This window comes from Kogia breviceps, chromosome 10 (genome assembly GCF_026419965.1).
Source record: "Kogia breviceps isolate mKogBre1 chromosome 10, mKogBre1 haplotype 1, whole genome shotgun sequence".
Lineage (NCBI taxonomy): Eukaryota > Metazoa > Chordata > Mammalia > Artiodactyla > Physeteridae > Kogia > Kogia breviceps.
The window spans coordinates 62,454,968-62,474,093 of record NC_081319.1 but is presented as its reverse complement, the minus strand read 5'-3'; the positions used below and the strand labels follow the sequence as shown (position 1 = coordinate 62,474,093).

The window sequence follows — 19,126 nt, the reverse complement described above, 5'->3', positions numbered from 1 at the left end:
CCTAGGGACACATACAAGCTGAAAGTGAGGGGATGGAAAAAGATACTCCATGAAAATGGAAACCAAAAGAAAGCTGGTGCAGCAATTATCATATCAGACAAAAGAGACTTTGAAATAAAGATTGTTACAAGAGACAAAGAGGGGCACTACATAATGATCAAGCGATCAATCCAAGAAGAAGATATAACGATTGTAAATATTTATGCACCCAACATAGGAGCACCTCAAATACATAAGGCAAACGTTAACAGCCATAAAAGGGGAAATCAACAATAATACAATAATAGTAGGGGAATTTAACACCCCATTTACACCAAAGGACAGATCATCAGAAATGAAAACAAATAAGGAAACACAAGCTTTAAATGACACATTAGAACAAATGGACTTGATTGATATTTACAGGACATTCCATCCAAAAACAAGAGTACACTTTCTTCTCAAATGCACATGCAGCATTCTCCAGGGTAGATCACATCTTGGGTCACAAATCAAGCCTTGGTAAGTTTAAGAAAATTGAAATTATATAAAGCATCTTTTCTGACCACAACACTATGAGACTAAATATCAGTTACAGGGAAAAAACTGTGAAAAATGCAAACACATGTAGGCTAAACAATACGTTACTAAATAACCAAGAGATCATTGAAGAAATCAAAGACGAAATCAAAAAATACCTAGAAATAAATGACAATGAAAACATGACTACCCAAAACCTATGGGATGCAGCAAAAGCTGTTCTAATAGGGAAGTTTATAGCAATACAATCCTATCTCAAGAAACAAGAAATATCTCAAATAAACAACCTAACCTTATACCTAAAGCAATTAGAAAAAGAAGAAGAACAACAACAAAAAAAAACCAAAATTAGCAGAAGGAAAGAAATCATAAAAATCAGATCAGAAATCAATGAAAAAGAAATGAAGGAAACAATAACAAAGATCAATAAAACTAAAACTGGTTCTTTGATAAGAAAACAAAATTGATAAACCATTGCAGGCTCATCATAAAAAAAAGGGAGAAGACTCAAATCAACAGAATGAGAAATGAAAAAGGAGAAGTAACAAATGACACTGAAGAAACAAAAAAGATCATGAAAGATACGTGCAAGAAACTATATGCCAATAAAATGGACAAGGTGGAATATATGGACAAATTCTTAGAAATGTACAACCTTCAAGGACTGAACCAGGAAAAAATAGAAACTATGAACAGATCAATCAAAAGCACTGAAATTGAAACTGTGATTACAAATCTTCCAACAAACAAAAGCCCAGAACCAGATGGCTTCACAGGTGAATTCTATCAAACATTTAGTGAAGAGCTAACACCTATCCTTCTCAAACTTTTCCAAAATATAGCAAGGGAGGAACACTCCCAAACTCATTCTATGAGGTCACCATCACCCTGATACCAAAACCAGACAAAGATGTCACAGAAAAAGAAAATTATAGACCAATATCACTGATGAAGAGAAATGCAAAAATCCTCAACAAAATACTAACAAACAGAATCCAACAGCACATTAAATAGATCATATACAATGATCAAGTGGGGTTTATCTCAGGAATGCAAGAATTCTTCAATATATGCAAATCAATCACTGAGATACACCATGCTAACAAATTGAAGAATAAAAACCATATGATCATCTCAATAGATGCAGAAAAAACTTTTGACAAAATTCAACACCCATTTATGATAAAAACTCTCCAGAAAGTGGGCATAGAGGGAACCGACCTCAACATAATAAAAACCATAAATGACAAACCCAGTGCCAACATCATTCTCAGTGGTGAAAAACTGAAAGCATTTTCTCTAAAATCAGGAACAAAACAAGGATGCCCACTCTCACCACTTTTATTCACATAGTTTTGGAAGTCCTACCAATGGCATTCAGAGAAGAAAAAAATAAAATCAATCCAAATTGGAAAAAAAGCAGTAAAACTGTCACTGTTTGCAGATGACATGATACTATACTTAGAAAATCCTAAAGTGGCCACCAGAAAACTATTAGAGCTAATCAATGAATTTGGTAAAGTAGCAGGATACAAAATTAATGCACAGAAATCTCTTGCATTCCTATACATTAACAAAAAGCCAGAAACAGAAATTAAGGAAACACTCCCATTTACCCTTGCAACAAAAAGAATAAAATACCTAGGAATAATCCTACCTAAGGAGGCAACAGACCTGTATGAAGAAAACTATAAGACACTGATGAAAGAAATTAAAGATGATACAAACAGATGGAGACATATACCATGTTCTTGGATAGGAAGAATCAACATTGAATCAACACTGTGAAAATAACTATACTACCCAAAGCAATCTACAGATTCAATGCAGTCCCTTCCAAACTACCAATGGCATTTCTCACAGAACTAGAACAAAAAAATTCACAATTTGTAGGGAAACACAAAAGACCCCGAATAGCCAAAGCAATATTGAGAAAGAAAAATGGAGCTGGAGGAATCAGGCTCCCTGACTTCAGAATATGCTACAAAGCTACAGTAATCAAGACAGTATGGTACTGGCACAAAAACAGAAATATAGATCAATTGAAAAGGACAGAAAGCCCAGAGATAAACCCACATACATATGGTCACCTTATTTTTGATAAAGGAGGCAAGAATATACAATGGAGAAATGACAGCCTCTTCACTAAGTGGTGCTGGACAGCTACATGTAAAAGAATGAAATTAGAACACATCCTAACACCATACACAAAAATAAACCCCAAATGGATTAAAGACCTAAATGTAAGGCCAGACACCATAAAACTCTTAGAGGAAAACATAGGCAGAACACTCTATGACATAAAGCACAGCAAGATCCTTTTTGACCCACCTCCTAGAGTAATGGAAATAAAAACAAAAATAAACAAATGGGACCTAATGAAACTTAAAAGCTTTTGTACAACAAGGGAACCATAAACAAGATGAAAAGAAAACCCTCAGAATGGGAGAAAATATTTGCAAACAAAGCAACTGACAAAGGATTAATCTCCAAAATATACAAGCAGTTCATGCAGCTCAATATCAAAAAACAAACAACCCAATCCAAAAATGGGTGGAAGTCCTAAATAGACATTTCTCCAAAGAAGATATACAGATTGCCAAAAAACACATGAAAAGATGCTCAACATCATTAATCATAAGAGAAATGCAAATCAAAACTACAATGAGATATCATCAAAAAATCTACAAACAATAAAGCTGGAGAGGGTGTGGAGAAAAGGGAACACTCTTGCACTGTTGGTGGGAATGCAAATTGATACAGCCACTATGGAGAACAGTATGAAGATGCCTTAAAAAACTAAAAATAGAACTACCATACGACCCAGCAATCCCAGTACTGGGCATATACCGTGAGAAAACCATAATTCAAAAAGAGACATGTACCATAATGTTCGTTGCAGCACTATTTACAATAGCCAGGACATGGAAGCAACCTAAGTGTCCATTGACAGATCAACGGATAAAGAGGAAGTGGCACATACATACAATGGAATATTACTCAGCCATAAATGGAAATGAAATTGAGTTATTTATAGTGAGGTGGATAGACATAGAGTCTTTCATACAGAGTAACATAAGTCAGAAAGAGAAAAACAAATGCCATATGCTAACACTTATATGTGGAATCTAAAAAAAAAAAAAAAAAAAAAAAAGGTTATGAAGAACCTAGGGGCATCACAGGAATAAAGAAGCAGATGTAGAGAACGGACTTGAGGACACATGGAGGGGAAGGGTAAGCTGGGACGAAGTGAGAGTGGCATTAACATATATACACTACCAAATGTAAAATAGCTAGCAAGTGGGAAGCAACCATATAGCCCAGGGAGATCAACTTTGTGCTTTATGACCTAGAGAGGTCAGATAGGGAGGGTGGGAGGGAGCTACAAGAGGGTGAGGATATGGGAACATATGCACATGTATAACTGATTCACTTTGTTATAAAGCAGAAACTAACACACCATTGTAAAGCAATTATACTCCAATAAAGATGTTAAAAAAGAAAAGAATGGTTAATAGAGACCCAAGGTTACTAACTGTGGAAACTATGACACTTCAAAGCCAGCATTGCCACTTACAATCTTGGAAACATCTCTGTATTTTTCTAAGCAATGTGGTTTTCTAAAATCCACTCTGTAGCTTATATCTTAAGCTTGTTTTATCTTTACCAGAGACCACTTCATAGCATCACTTGCTTTTTATTTTTCTAAAGGAAATGGAAAAGAGGAATTGATGGGCTTTGTGATTTCAGTTTCTTTTTTTTTTAACATCTTTATGGGAGTCTAATTGCTTTACAATCAGTTTCATTCATATCTGTTTTCTAATCTCTCACCTGTTAATTTAAATCTCAATTGAGAAAATAATGACACTCCTAGGAGTGTCACATTTTTTTACGAGAAAGAAAATAATTCCCAAGTGCTTGTACAATACATTCTCTTAGACAGAGTGGCACCTGAAATAAACATGTTTTCCAGAAACATTTAGAAATTTGCGGAGGTATTCTGTCTAGTACTTTTCTTTTCCAATGACTTCTTTTATTAATGCCCATCCCATGTATTTAAATACTATTTTTCCATATGGCACAACTTTTTTTTTTCTCCAGTGACCCATATATTCCTAATCCTGAATTGTATGTTTCTCTCCCCATCCTTTTGTAGGAGTTCAGCATACCCTCCTGAAATATGTGCTCACAATTCCCAAAATGATCTCGCCTTCTTTTCTAGGTCTAGACCCCCTAGGGGATCTCCAGTCTGTTTTAACCTGCTGTTTCTGTCCCACCAGTTTCTTTCACATTCACCGTCAACTGAAAAACCAGGAACTACTTCAAATGGATCATTAAAATGCTAGTGCTTTTTGAAATGTGTCCAAAGATGTGTCTTTACTCAAGGGTCCTTTGAGAGCCAAAAGATCTAGCTCACATCTCTTCTTTAATCTCACCATTCTTTATTTGCTTGTTTGTTCATTTGTTTGTTTAATTCAGTGAGGCTTCAATAAGTTTCTCTACACCCATTAGAGCATAGATGGCCCTCTGCCATTTATTCTGTTCTTGCAGTAGAAATGGATTTTTATATAGATAGATCTTCAAGAGAGTAGAGGAGAAAGATCACTATTAAAATGGAGAGGCCCAACATTATCAGTTGAATGGATTCCCATATTATTACTGACCTCAAAGGACATATTGACATGTGGAACCAAATTAATTTGACATAAATTCAAGCACTATAATATACCTTGAGAATAGCAGGAAAAAAACTTCCTCTGGAAAGGATACAGGAAACAGAAATTAATGCATCTCCTCCCCACCTCCAGAAAGGTCTAGAGAAGGGATTATTGTTATTTATTATACTAAGTTAAGACCTAACTACAACCACCTTTTTGAAAGAAATTTAGAATCACGTAGAAAAATTGTGAGTGACTTTTATTTACTTTTTCAAATTTAAGTAATTGTTAAAAGAAATTTGTGTAACACATTTAGATTTCTACCATTTTATAAGTAATTTTCTTAAAATGCATGGATTTCACAAATATATCACAAAAATAAACACTACAATTCTATTATGAATATCAATGCAAAAACTTTAAAAATATTACCAAATGTTGTGTATCAGTATTCAAAGCACCATTATTCACAATTGCCAAAATACAGAAACAACTCATATGTCCTCAGCTGATGCACGATAAACTAAATGTGGTATATACACACAGTGGAATATTATTCAACTGTAAAGAACAATGAAATTTGGATGCATGTTACAACATGGATGAATATTGAAAACATCATGTTAATAAGAAGAATAAGCCAGACACAAAGGGACAAATATTGTATGATTCCACTTATGAAAGGTACTTAGAACAGGCACATTCATAGGTACAGAAAGTGGAATCGAGGTTACCCGGGGCTGTGGAGAGAGATGAATGGAGAGTTCTTGTTTAATAGATATAGAGTTTCTCTTTGGGATGGTGAAAAAGTTCTGGAAATGTATGTGGTGATGATTGCACATTGTGAATGTACTTAATGCCACTCAATTCCACAGTTAAAAATAGTTAAAATGGTAAATTTTATGTTGTATATATTTTATTGCAATATAAATAATGTTACAAAAATATTACCAAATGAGTTTCAATAATACATTACAAACAAAATAAATTACACACAAATGTAGTTTTATTAAAGGAATGCAAGACTGGTTTAGTACTTTAAAACATTTTTTTTTAATTACCGAATTTTAGGATCAAATCAGGCATTTGGTAACATCAATTTTCCATTCCTCATGAAATGACATGAACATATATAATAGTGTATATTAGAAATCAGTGTGAAGAAATTGTTTATTCATTAACTGTTAGAGAGGGAACTGGTGAGGCATTTAGGGCAAAAGAAAATAAAGACTAAATCCCTAACCCATATTTTGCACCAGCATAAATCTCAACTCGGTCTAAGATTAAATTTTTTTTTAAAGTACTGGAATAAATTATGAGAAATTTATTTTATAATATTTGAGGGGAAAACATTTCTAAGAAAGATGGAAAATACTTGAAGCCACAAGTAAATGATTAAAATATTTTACACCATAAAACTAAAACTCTGTATAAGCAAAAATAATGATGATGGTTACCAAAATAAAAAGTCACAATCAAAATGCTAAACTGGCATGGCTATTTGAGAAATATTTGAAACACATGACAGACAGTTTATTTTATTTATATGTAATTGTCCCACTTTTTCTAATTGAAGAAGCCAATGATACCAACACAGTTGTCACACATATACTGTTTAAAGCAAAAAGAAAAAAATCCCTGAACTTCACTTATCAGAAAAATCAAGTTAAGATGAATTTGAAATGCTTCTCTCCTCTAGCAGACTGATATAAAATGTTTGATTATAACCAATTCTAATGGTGTTAAAGTACGGGAGAATAATACACTCTGTAAACTGCTGCTCAGAGCATGGAGATGCAGCCATTTTAGGGAGCAGTTTTACAAAATCAATGAAAATCACAAAGGCACAGACTTTTGGAATCAGTTGGATATCTAGCAATTTATTTTAGAATTAATGTATTTGCACAGATATATGCTGTTAAGTGAAAGTATAACAGGTTTTAGTTTATTTCTCAAGAATAAAAGGGATATATTTATATTAAATATGTATACTTATATATATAAGATGATAGATAGAGATAAATAATAAGGAAACAGTAGGAGGCCCTTTTCCATTACAGGCTCTTTTGTGCTGTCTGAATTAGTTATACTAACATGTTATTTTCCTAGTAATAGAGATATTTTTAAAATAGTTTGGGCTAATTGAAAACATTTAAAATTTTAAAAAAATTGTTTCTGTTTAAAATCTTTTTACTAGATAGAGAAACAAATAATAAAAACTAAGGATTATGGAATGTTTTTATATATATATCAGACACTGTATATTTTTTACATATACTGAATCATTTAATTGTCACAAAAATCCTAGTAATTCTATCCTTCCCATTTTACAGACAAACTGAGTTTCAGAAGCACTCATGTGCCAAAATCACATTCTTAGGAAACAGCTGATCAGGATTCCTATCCAGCAACTCTGATTTCATGGCATGTTGTCTTTACCTGTTTATACTGTGTGGTTCTATTATTACACTGTAAGCAAATGACATCTTAAAACATACAGTAGAAAATTTGACCCCAAGCATGACTCATCAAAATCTGGTATGAACTTAAAAAACAGATGAACATATTATTTTTATGAAAAAGATCATACACTCCTTTTTCTGGTTTATGTGTAGATATAGTGCTTAAATGAAGATTATAGCCTAAAACTCAAGTTTAGAGAAATAACTAAAGCATCAAAAAATAGTCCTTCAGTCTGGGACCTCACGCCTAAAGAATTAAGGTTTTTGTGAGTACCCACTGTATATGAAACACCCAGCAAAGCACAGTGAATTGTTTTATTCCCTCAAGAATACTGGGTGAGTTCTGAAGAAGAGACTATGGTTTTAAAACATTTAAGAAACTTTCCTAAAGCCACACAATATTTAAGTGATAGTGTTAAAGCTGGAGCTCAGGTCTGCTAGCACCAGAGCCTCTCTTCTTTGAATTAAACCGTTGTTGTGATTCACTTTATTTTATATGAAGAGGCATTGAGATAATTTTGGACACAGACAGCTAAGATTGCAAAGGTTCACAGATGGAAAAGCAGATGTCTTTCTCCTCTGGTGTTAAGTGAGGCAGAAATGATAGGCTCATTAGTTGGAGTGCATCTCATAGTTTCTATTGTCTAATCGTCTACTCAATTTAGGAATCATTTCTACAATATTTGTGATACTCATTAGCCTGTCTATGAATCCCTCTAGTGATTAAAAAGAAAGTTCACTGCATTATAATACAGTTGAATCTAATAATTAGACATTGCTGTTCAATTTCTTTTTCTTATTGAAGTATGATCTTTATCCCTTAAAGTTGCTATTAGTCCTGGTTCTGCCTTCTGTGTCACTAGAGAACCCACTTGAAACACTTGAACCATGGCCTTGCTTGAACTATCATTGACACATTGCCTTCGTTTGGTTTCTGGATAACATAATTTATATTTTTCTCCTGTCAGAAAAGTGGTTCCATTTCTCATCCTCCTCTGCTGCTTTGTGCTTTTCCACACAACTTCATAATGTTGGAGTCCCTAAGATTGTCCACAGTGCTCTGCTCTGTCTGCACTCACACCCCCTTAGTCCTCTGTGGCATAGCTTTATGAGTGAATGGCTTTATATGGCCGACGATCCAGCCAGGACTGCTCTCCAAGACCTATATGGAGCTGCCTACTTGACATCACCACGTGGATGTCTAGAGAACCCAGGTTCATTTGGTATTCTTCTCACCCCACATGTCCTTCACCTGTCGCCTACCTGTCTCAGTTGCCGGCAATACCATCCTTTTACTTGGTCAGGTCGGAAACTGTGGAGTCCTCCTTGACTCCTCTCTTTCTCCCACACATCCTCAAAATACATCACGAGTCAAAGAGCTCACACCCTCTCCATTGCTATTACTATGGCCTGGGTCCTCATCTTCTCTTGCCTGGACCACTGTGATGACCTCCTAACTGGTCTGCTTCTACACATGCCTTCACCTCTCCTTACCCAGGGACTCACAGTCCCTTTACCCTTCTCTAGCTTTGTTTCATAGCATGTATCACCTTCTAGTGTATTTCATAATTTTCTTAATTGTTATTTTTATGGTTTTTCCACACTAGAATGTCAACTGCAAAATGCCAAGTCTCATCTTTCTCGATCAGTCATGTGTCCCAGTCACCTAGAACTATGCCTGGCACACAGTTAGATAGGTGGTTAATAAATATTTGCCGAGTGGATATAGAGTAATTACACAGCTTCTGCTCGAAGACACTCTTGCTGGAGGAAATGCAGTTACCATAGAGTGATCCAGAACAAGGACCTCCCTGTTCTCACCTGTTGCCTCTTCTTACAGAATTTTCAAGGGACCCATCACAGTGGTTGCAGTGACATCACTGGTCCTCTGGAAGAGACTCCTGTATCACTGTTCTCATCCCAGCCTCAGTGCTAATCTTAGCAGAGTCCGAGTACAAGAAGAAAGCAATTACAGAGAAAATTGTACTCAATTCTAATGCCTAGATAATCGGTTACTTTGCTTCAGCATATTTTCTAATTAAAATGAAGTTAAAAGGTTAACTCAAATTACTTTCAAGTTATTTCTGAATATCATGTTTTATTAGTTAATTATCCATTTTTAGTAAGTGCAGTATATTAAACATTTTTGACCTTTTACAAAAGAGCCTACAAGGCCTCCACATCATTGTTCTAAGTATTAATTCCTGTCAATTCATTGTCATTCAGGATATATGCATTGGATCTATGTGGTAGTCACTTATTTGACTCATAAATGTAAAATTAAAAAGATGTTTTCACTGGTCTCAGGAAGTCCTGAAATAGATTTTAAAAATTGTTCTAAAGTGGCTTCATACTAGGATGAATCCAGAAGCTTTGGGATTGTGTTAGACCGTTTTTAACAATTTTTGTTAAATTTTAGAGGCTAAGGCATGAAAAGGAGGCAAGGTTACAGAAAAGCTAAACCATTATTTGAAAAACATAACAGAGAAGAGAAAGAGAGCTTGGGTATTATTTGGATATCTAGTTAAGTGGTGCAGAGGGTAGGATCAGGGTAATATTTATCTTACTGTCAAGTCCTCTCAATAGAGAAACCTTTATTTATATGGTTGTTTTTTCTTGGTAATTTTCAGGCCTGGCTGCTTCTTCTGTAGTGTTTCTCTGTTTCTGGAAAGAAATCTGTATAGATATATTAAGATGTAGAATTGCTTGAGATGCTAAAGAGTGCTGTGAGGAGACAGTATAATATAATAGGAAAATAATAGAATTTTGACCCAGATAGACCTAATTGTGAGTCACAGTTTTACTTTTATTCACCTATGACCATGGGAATCTCCATTAACGCTTTCATCACCAAAGTTTTTCAGCTGCAACATGAGTGTTATCAAATGCTTGGAGCTTTCACCAGGAATACCTGAGAATATGTATTCATACTTGGCATAATATCAGCACACAGTGGAAGATTGTATAGGTATAACCACTGAGTAATTATCAGTTTCTTCTTTTGCTCCACTTAATAATACTCTTCTTTGGTGTGGAAGCACCTACACTTTGCCAGGCTCTGTGTATGTGTGATAAAACAGAGAGATGGACTTATTTCCCTGAGATTTCTGTAACTTCATTCCTGAAAGGGAGAACAATAAATACATTAATAAAAATAGAGATAAGGTGATTGGAAGGGGATTGCAAATATATTGGTGGTAATACAAGTTTTTATTTGTTGACTATTTACTATGTATCAAACAGTATTTTCTGTGATTTATTTTTTATATTATTACCTGATTTATGCCACTTAATATTCTGTGGAATATGTACTATACAGAGGAGGAAATTTAGGCACAGATAAAATTAAATTTTTCAAAGTTACATAGATACTTAATAATGAACCAAGATTGAAGAAAAAGAGAAAGCTTAGGCATGAAAGTTATCTTCAATATCTACAATGTTTATTTACAAGGTAAATTTCAATCTTGTTTATTTAAATACAATTCTAAAGCATTCTTAATGTATACCCCTCCTCCTTATTCAGTGTTTGAGATTGAAATTTGTGAAATGTCATAAATTGAAAAATGAATATTTTATGTGTAATATTAAATTACCAAATGAATATTTAAATAAACCATATTGTTATTATTGTATTTTACATATTATATTTTTTACTCATAGTTATATACTACATTGTGTTAAAACATGTGAGTACACCCCCGACAATATATTTTGTTTACTTCCTGTGTTGCCATCTGAAGACACATCTCTGAGAGGTAGAAATTAGAGGCAGAGCTGTTGCTAGTCTATTTTTAATTTCATGTACTAACTAACTCAGAGTGAAGAGCTCTGAGTTTCAGTTACTTGGATGTTTGGCGCATGGTTCCAGAACTATGCAGCAAGTGCTGAAGCCTCACAGAATTCTTCATTATGACTTGTGCCAATAGTAACTTTGCTTCATTAGTATGATAGGCTGTATAATATGAAATTAGAAATCATAAACCGTGTTGGGATTAGCTTACCTCATTTTTATTTTCTTCTTTTAGAGTAAGGTATTATATTTAACCTAATGGAAAAATTGTCAATTTCATGGTGTCATAAAAAGTTACAAAATAAACATTTGGAAGAGTAACTCTCATTGCCAAAAAAACTGATAACATTTTTTGTTTTGTTTTATGAATTCAGCAATAAAATCTAGCAAAATGCTTAGAAGAGTATTTCCCTTTCTACAATCTGATTTATTGCAATTCAAATAGAATACTAATGTTAGGTCAAAAGTGGAATTTATATTTTAAGGTAAAGTTGTCATGAGGAAAATTTAATTTATGAAGTGGCCTACCTGAATTTTCTCAAATTAAAAAAAATGCTCAGATTTATGAAATTTTTGCAAGTTTTGGTTATCTTTTGGGGTCTAATTTCAAAGTCTTGAAATAGTTTTTGATTTTACAGTTTCATACTAATTGTGCAGTTGACTTTATTATCAACATTTGATCATGTATCCCATTAGTTGATCTTGCTTTAGGTCAATCTGAATCTACTGAACTAATTAAAGAAATGTTTTATTGTAAGATTCAATGTAGTCTTCAAAAATTCTCTCTGAAATTGACTATTAAAATGTGTAACTTAGGGGTTGATAAAAAAATTATAGTATAAGACTCAAAAAAAGCACATAGTTTATTGGAACTTGGGAAACATTTTTCAAATGTTTGTCATTTTTATATTCGTGTCACAGATGGTTTGAAATTATTAAAATCTTTACATGCAGTGATTCTATACCTCAGCTATCAGATATAATTGTGTTGATGGCATTATTAAGAACATTTTATTGTTTAGTATGTATAGAACTGTTTCTGGCTATACCCTGGGAAATGTGTGGGGAAAGGCATTAAATTAACATACAACATTTTGTTGCCAACCAATATGTTGTCTAAGTAGACAGAGAAATTGCTGCAACCATATTTCACATGTGTGCAAAGAAAGTTGAGCCCCTTATGTCCTCTGAAATTATGACAGGATTTTCCTCCAATACACACCAGTGGGATACAGCACTCCAATTTTCACAAAAATGGAAATATTATGCAGAAACTATCTCTATTTTTCCCCATTTCCATCCTTGCAAATGACTCACTTGAACTCTTGTCTTTCTGTAAACTGTTGAAGACATATCTGGGAAGAGCTTGTTCTGTGCTTCTAGAAACAACCATATGAGGAAAATTGTTTTCTATTATGTGAACAGTGTTCATGCATTAAGGAAAAATAATAGCTTAGCAATGAAGCTGAATAAAATGATGCATGTGCATTTTGCTACTCTGGGCAGTGTAGGGAAGAGAGCCAGACCTAGTGGCCTTGAAGTCTGCAAATGAGGCAGGACATGCAGACCTTGTGGTCTCCACCCAGTTCCCCTCTACGGCTCCATCCTGTTCTCTGACAGTTTCCTGCCCCACGATCTTCAGGACCACGCTTTTACTGATGACTCCCAATCCTTAACTTCATCAGATATCTTTTCTTGATCTCCAGATTTACGTATTCATTATTTGACGGCTTCACCTGAGTATTCTGGAGGCAATTCAACCTCAGCAAGACAAAAACTAATGCCCTTTTCATTAGAATCTGCTCTCACTCTTTTGCTCCTGTTTCAATGAATGACACACCCATCCTCCTTGTTGCAATGATAGAAATTTGGGTAGCATCTTCGACTCTTGCTTTGACTTTCCAGTCACCAAATCTTGTATATTCTTACCTCCTAAACACAATTCAAATACCTTCATGTTTCCCCAGCCCCACTGCCGCCCCTTCTTCCAGGCTACCGTCAGCCTTGACATCCATTCTACAAGAGCCTTCTGATGTGTTTTGCAGAATTCAGTCTTTCACTTTCTGATGTATTCTTCACAAAGGATTTTGAGTAAGTATTTTTAGACAATGTCATTCTCCTGCATAAGAACTTTCAGAGTTTCTCCACTGCCTAAATCCAGTCTCCATGCTACTTCCTCTATGATTGAATAGTTCACTTTCCCTTGAATCCTTCCATCATCCTGCTTCTATCTCTTGTATATCTGTGGCATGATTAATCCTCAAAACTCAAAGTTTGTGTGGTTATATAACCAAAATAGAAATAAAATAAAGGTGTGTGGTCTTGTACTTTAAAACAGTGAACCTTCATTTGACATTCTTCTCCTCAACATTATTTGTTACTCTTACCATTTTATGTTTTTTTGTTCCCATGATCTTATTTTAACCCCTTTCCTATGAACTTTTAATTCCATTTTTTTGTCTTTGTTTTCCTTCACTTATTAAGATGGATAGGAGAAACTGAGGGGATACTAAGAAATGAACCTTCTACAAAGGGAAAATTAGCAGAGATTGAGAGAACATGTAACTCAGAACCCTGCTTCCTTTTAATACACAGGCTAAACACCAGGGCTTGTATTTGCTATTTTTAAATTAAATTTTGATATATTCTCAAAATATTCTGGCTAGAAATCCTATAAGGTCACTTTGGTGAAATAGTTTCAGGGCTTTTCATTCCCCTTTTCTTCTATTCAGACCTAGGTTAGAAAGCAATGCAACAGATGAAATAAGGCAGGAGAAAATGGGAATGGAAGAGGGCAATAGCAGGAGAGAACATGGGCAGAATTCCAGTGCCGTGAGGGGTGGCGTGTCCTGGAGCCCAGGCATGTATGTCCCACCTCTCTGCCAACCGTCCCTGACCTTGCACTTGACCGTGCAAAAGTCTCTGATGCAGCCTCTCAGTGCCTACTTGGCTTCATCCATTTTGTCTTGTCCAGGAAGTGCTGTGGTCATTTCACCACCAAGATGACCAACCCAGTGATACAAGAAACTTCTGCTAGGGAAAAAAGAAGCCAAATGCCCAGGACTCTTGTACCCCAAACTCCTTAAGAAAGGTCTGTTTTGTGACTTGAGGGCAGTTGGGTGGGGATATGATAAAGCAGGATGCCTGGGAGAAATTTGAGGTTGTTGCCTGTAAAGTTATGGTATCAATGCTTCAGGTACAGTCTGGATGGAGGACTTCTGGTGGTTGCAAAAGAATCTCCCTGAGCCTATCCTCATGGTTCAAGAGGACTGGTTGTAGTTGTGCCAAAGGAGGGCTGAGTGGGTGTGACAGCAGCTGCTCTCAGTTCCCGGACACTCTGTCCAGCTCATTGTGATGTAAGTATGGCCCTTGGAGAAAACACCGATCATCTTTTATTAATTTCTCCCATGTTTTAAAATAATATCAACAAAAATAAATATTAGAGTGAACATTTACATCATTTCTCTTTAAACGCATCCTCCTTTAAAAAGGGGAACTGTAATGTGTTCACTTACGTGTGGAATCTAAAAAATAAAACATACAACTATAACAAAACAGAAACAGACTCACAAGATAACAGAGAACAAACTGGTGGTTACCAGAGCAGGGCAGGGGTAGTGGCGGTGGAAATTGGTCAAGGGGATTAAGAAGGACAAACTACTGGATGTAAGACAAATAAATTCCAAGGATGTAATGTTCAGCATGGGGAATATAGTCAATATTTCATAGTAACTTTATATGCAGTATAATCTATAGGATATCAAATTCCATGCTCTATACCCAAAACTAATATAATATTGTAACTAAACTATATTTCAATTTTTAAAAAAGGAGAATATCTATCTCATTGGCAGTTGTGAGGATTAAATAAGGTAAACACAGAATTGTGCGTAATTCTTATCCTGTGCTTTTCTCAGAGCCTTGCATTACGATTTTATCACAGCACCAACCATAGCACAACGCAAAAAGAAAGTGCCCTTTTGCTATTTGAGATGAAATATGCATGGACTCCCAAAATATGACTCTCTATACTCATTTTTTTATTAGTAAGCAGATTTTTTTAACAATAAACAGGCATTAAGGACGTTCAGCATTTGCTCAGCTGTAGAATTGTACAAGCAAATTTGGATTTGAAATTTCATTGTGTTCTGCTGAAAACATTAAGCAGGTAATTCCCTAATGTTCAGTTCATTCATAGTTTGTGATAATGAATTTAAGACTTGTAAAAGAGTGAAACTCATCTTTGAGACAGGACCTTAAAATGTGAAGTTTAATGTTTATCATATCGAGTGAGCTATAAACTGTGAAATCCCATTTTCCAATCCAGGGTTTCCCTGCCAAGCCTTTCATTCACATACATAATCACGAGTGAGCCCAAGCCCCATGCTACTGGGTGGACCCAGGGCTTTTTACTTTTACCCTGCTATGTTCATGGGCTCTAAATATGCAGTTTAAATAACTTGTTGTGGGCTGAAGATATTAATTTGTTTATCTCAGATCTGAGTTACATTCCTTGAGGTTGCTTGTCATGCACATGTTACTTCTCAGTCATTCCCCAGCAGTAACGTGTGGAGGACAGCCCCGGTACCACCCACAGCCATTCTGTGCAAGCAGGCAGATGGCAAAGGATTCAGTGAATACAGAGAGGAACTGAGGTCAGGACTTGATTATGGATTTTCCATCATCATTTCTAATTATATTTTAGACAGTCTCCGATGAAAATGCTACATCTTCAACTTTTTAAATAACTTGATTAAGTGAGTAGTCGTATATCACACTAAGAAGAGTTTTCATGTCATTTATATATTTTCTTGGGAGTCAACAGATTTTTAAGTAAATAAAATAATGCCTTTCTAAAGTAAGATACTCAACTGCTTTTAATATGCATGAGAACTAACATTTAGTGAATTCTTATTGAGTGCCAGGCACTGTGCTAACTGCTTTAACTTGTGTTGTCTCAATTAAGCCTCACAGAAATCCTATGTGATGTCTTATTATTATTCCCATTTAACAGATGAGGACACAAGGCATAGAGAAGGAAAATATGTTGCCTAATCAGTTAGCTATCGAGATATGGACGTAGGTCTCAAACCCAAGCACTTGGCTCCAGTCCACATGTTTATATTAGCTGTTCTATACAGTTGTACACAGTTTTTGTCTCTTCTTTTTACCCATATGATTAATATTTGTGGCATAAAATATATTTGATATATTTTAAATATGTGCATGCACATGCACAAACCATCTTCTTGTGCTAACAGGGACTTCAGTTCTCCCCACATCGGCATGTGTGTGTCCTGCTGTCACTTTCTTCAGTGTTTGTTTAACTGACTTGAGTCTCCAAGATGTGTTTAAATGACTTGAGTCTCCAAGATGTGTGTCTTTGTCCATCTTAGATTATATAGGCCTGGAGAAGACCAAATAGCATTTTTCTTTTCTATAACCTTAGAAATCTTTTTCTTCTTGTTTAACATAATTTCTAAAGGAAGCCCTATTCATCACTGAAGAAGAAAACCTTAAATCTAGAAGCAACCCTATTGTTTATTTTTTTTAAAAGCAGTATTTCAGGGACTTCCCTGGTGGCGCAGTGGTTGGGAGTCCGCCTGCCGATGCAGGGGATGCGGGTTCGTGCCCCGGTCCGGGAGGATCCCACATGCCGCGGAGCGGCTGGGCCCGTGAGCCATGGCCGCTGAGCCTGTGCGTCCGGAGCCTGCGCATCCGGAGCCTGTGCTCCGCAACGGGAGAGGCCAGCGTACCGCAAAAAAAAAAAAAAAAAAAAGGCAGTATTTCAGTAATATTCCCAGAAAGAAAAAGATTAATTCTGGGACTGTGATTGTGAAACATAGAAATGGATGGGATTTATGAGGCAGTATGTGAATTCTATTTGGTTTTTTTTTTTTGTGCTAGATGAAGGAAAAGTATCTATTGACTGTATAATAAGGGGCAAATCTGACATAATAAGTTCTATTTTTTTTTTTATTTTAGCTATTAGTATATTTTTTAATGGAAGTAGAGTTGATTTATAATGTTTTGTTACAATAGTAAGTTCTTATACCCAATTTAGAGATGAGAAAACCCAGGCTAAGGGAAATTAATTTATTATCTTGGGATTCCATCAATACTTTGTAGCTAAACCAGAATGTGAGGGTCTGAGTCCAGAGCCCATCTGTGCTCCCTCCCCTCCCCTGCTGCCTTGTAAGGAAAGATGAAGGTGAAATCACTGCAGAGGACGGGGGTGGGGGCAGAATGAAAGTTACCCAGTGAAGCTGAAAAATTGTTTTAGGAAAATTGAGACCAGATTAAGGTCAAGCATGAAATATAAAGATGTATTATCTTTATCTGATGTAAGAATAAGATAGAGATCTGTCAGTTGCTTAAAAACTATAAATTTAAATCATTAACATACTGATTTGATGTCTCCTTTATTTAAAAAAAAAGAAAAAAAGAAAAACTGGGTTCTGGGGCTTCCCTGGTGGCGCAGTGGTTGAGAGTCCGCCTGCCGATGCAGGGGACACGGGTTCGTGCCCCGGTCCAGGAAGATCCCACATGTCGCAGAGCAGCTGGGCCCGTGAGCCATGGCTGCTGAGCCTGCGTGTCTAGAGCCTGTGCTCTGCAATGGGAGAGGCCACAGCAGTGAGAGGCCCGCGTAACGAAAAAAAAAAAACAAAAAAACAAAACTGGGTTCTGGGAATAGAAAGACTTCTACGACCAGCCTTAGATCCTAAAGGACTAACAAACTCCTTGTGGGAAAAGCAGCTTATACACTGAAGCAAAATACCCAAGTAAGTGAAGAGAGAGGAACCAGCATTTTTTATTTGGGTGCTTTGAAAATTGTTCATTTTTTTTTTTTTTTTTTGCAGTACGTGGGCCTCTCACTGTTGCGGCCTCTCCCGTTGCGGGGCACAGGCTCCGGACGCGCAGGCCCAGCGGCCACGGCCCACGGGCCCAGCCGCCCCGCGGCACGTGGGATCCTCCCGGACCGGGGCACGAACCCGCGTGCCCTGCATTGGCAGGCGGACTCTCAACCACTGCGCCACCAGGGAAGCCCATTGAGAGCAAATACTTTTCTAAATAATTCAGATTTCAATCTTTAGTGGAACATCATTTGGAAAGAAAGGACAGCTTATGGTTTGGTGTTTAGGTATTGAAATAGGACTGCTCGGAATGCAAATATCGCTCTAGCACAGATGCAGGCAAGGGGCTGCCCTTCCCATGTCAGTGACCTGTGCCCATCTCTAAGACAGGGAAAAAGCAGCACCAACCTCACAGGCTTTTCATTTCTTTTTTTTTGTTATAAATTAAATGAGAAAAGGCATATCAAAGATTTAACACAACTTCTAGACTGTGGTAAGCAAGCTCCCAATGTGTGCTATAATTTCTAAAGATTTTTTTAAACATCTTCCAAGCATGATCTCTGTATCAACTGCCACATGGTGTCAGCACACATATCACCAGGGCCATTGCTGACCAGCCACATTTACTCCCCTACATGTGAGCCTGGAAGGTGCCCTCAAATGAAGCAGCCCAGCATAGGTGGATTGAATGTACTGTTCCCCCTTTTCTAGGCAGCGGTTGAAGATGCTGCCCCAACCTCAGGGGGGAGCTGTTTCTACCATGGATATGGAGTGGAGAAAGGAAGATTAGTGTGGATTCAGGATGGACTGCACACCAGCCACAGAGCTAAATGCTTCTCA

The 19,126-nt window shown here is 36.2% G+C and overlaps 1 protein-coding gene across 6 annotated transcripts in view; it reads left to right on the top strand.

Moving 5' to 3' along the window:
- The window catches only part of KHDRBS2 (KH RNA binding domain containing, signal transduction associated 2), a 769,555-nt gene that overhangs the window by 125,617 nt on the left and 624,812 nt on the right, over positions 1 to 19,126 (top strand). The window lies entirely within an intron of this gene.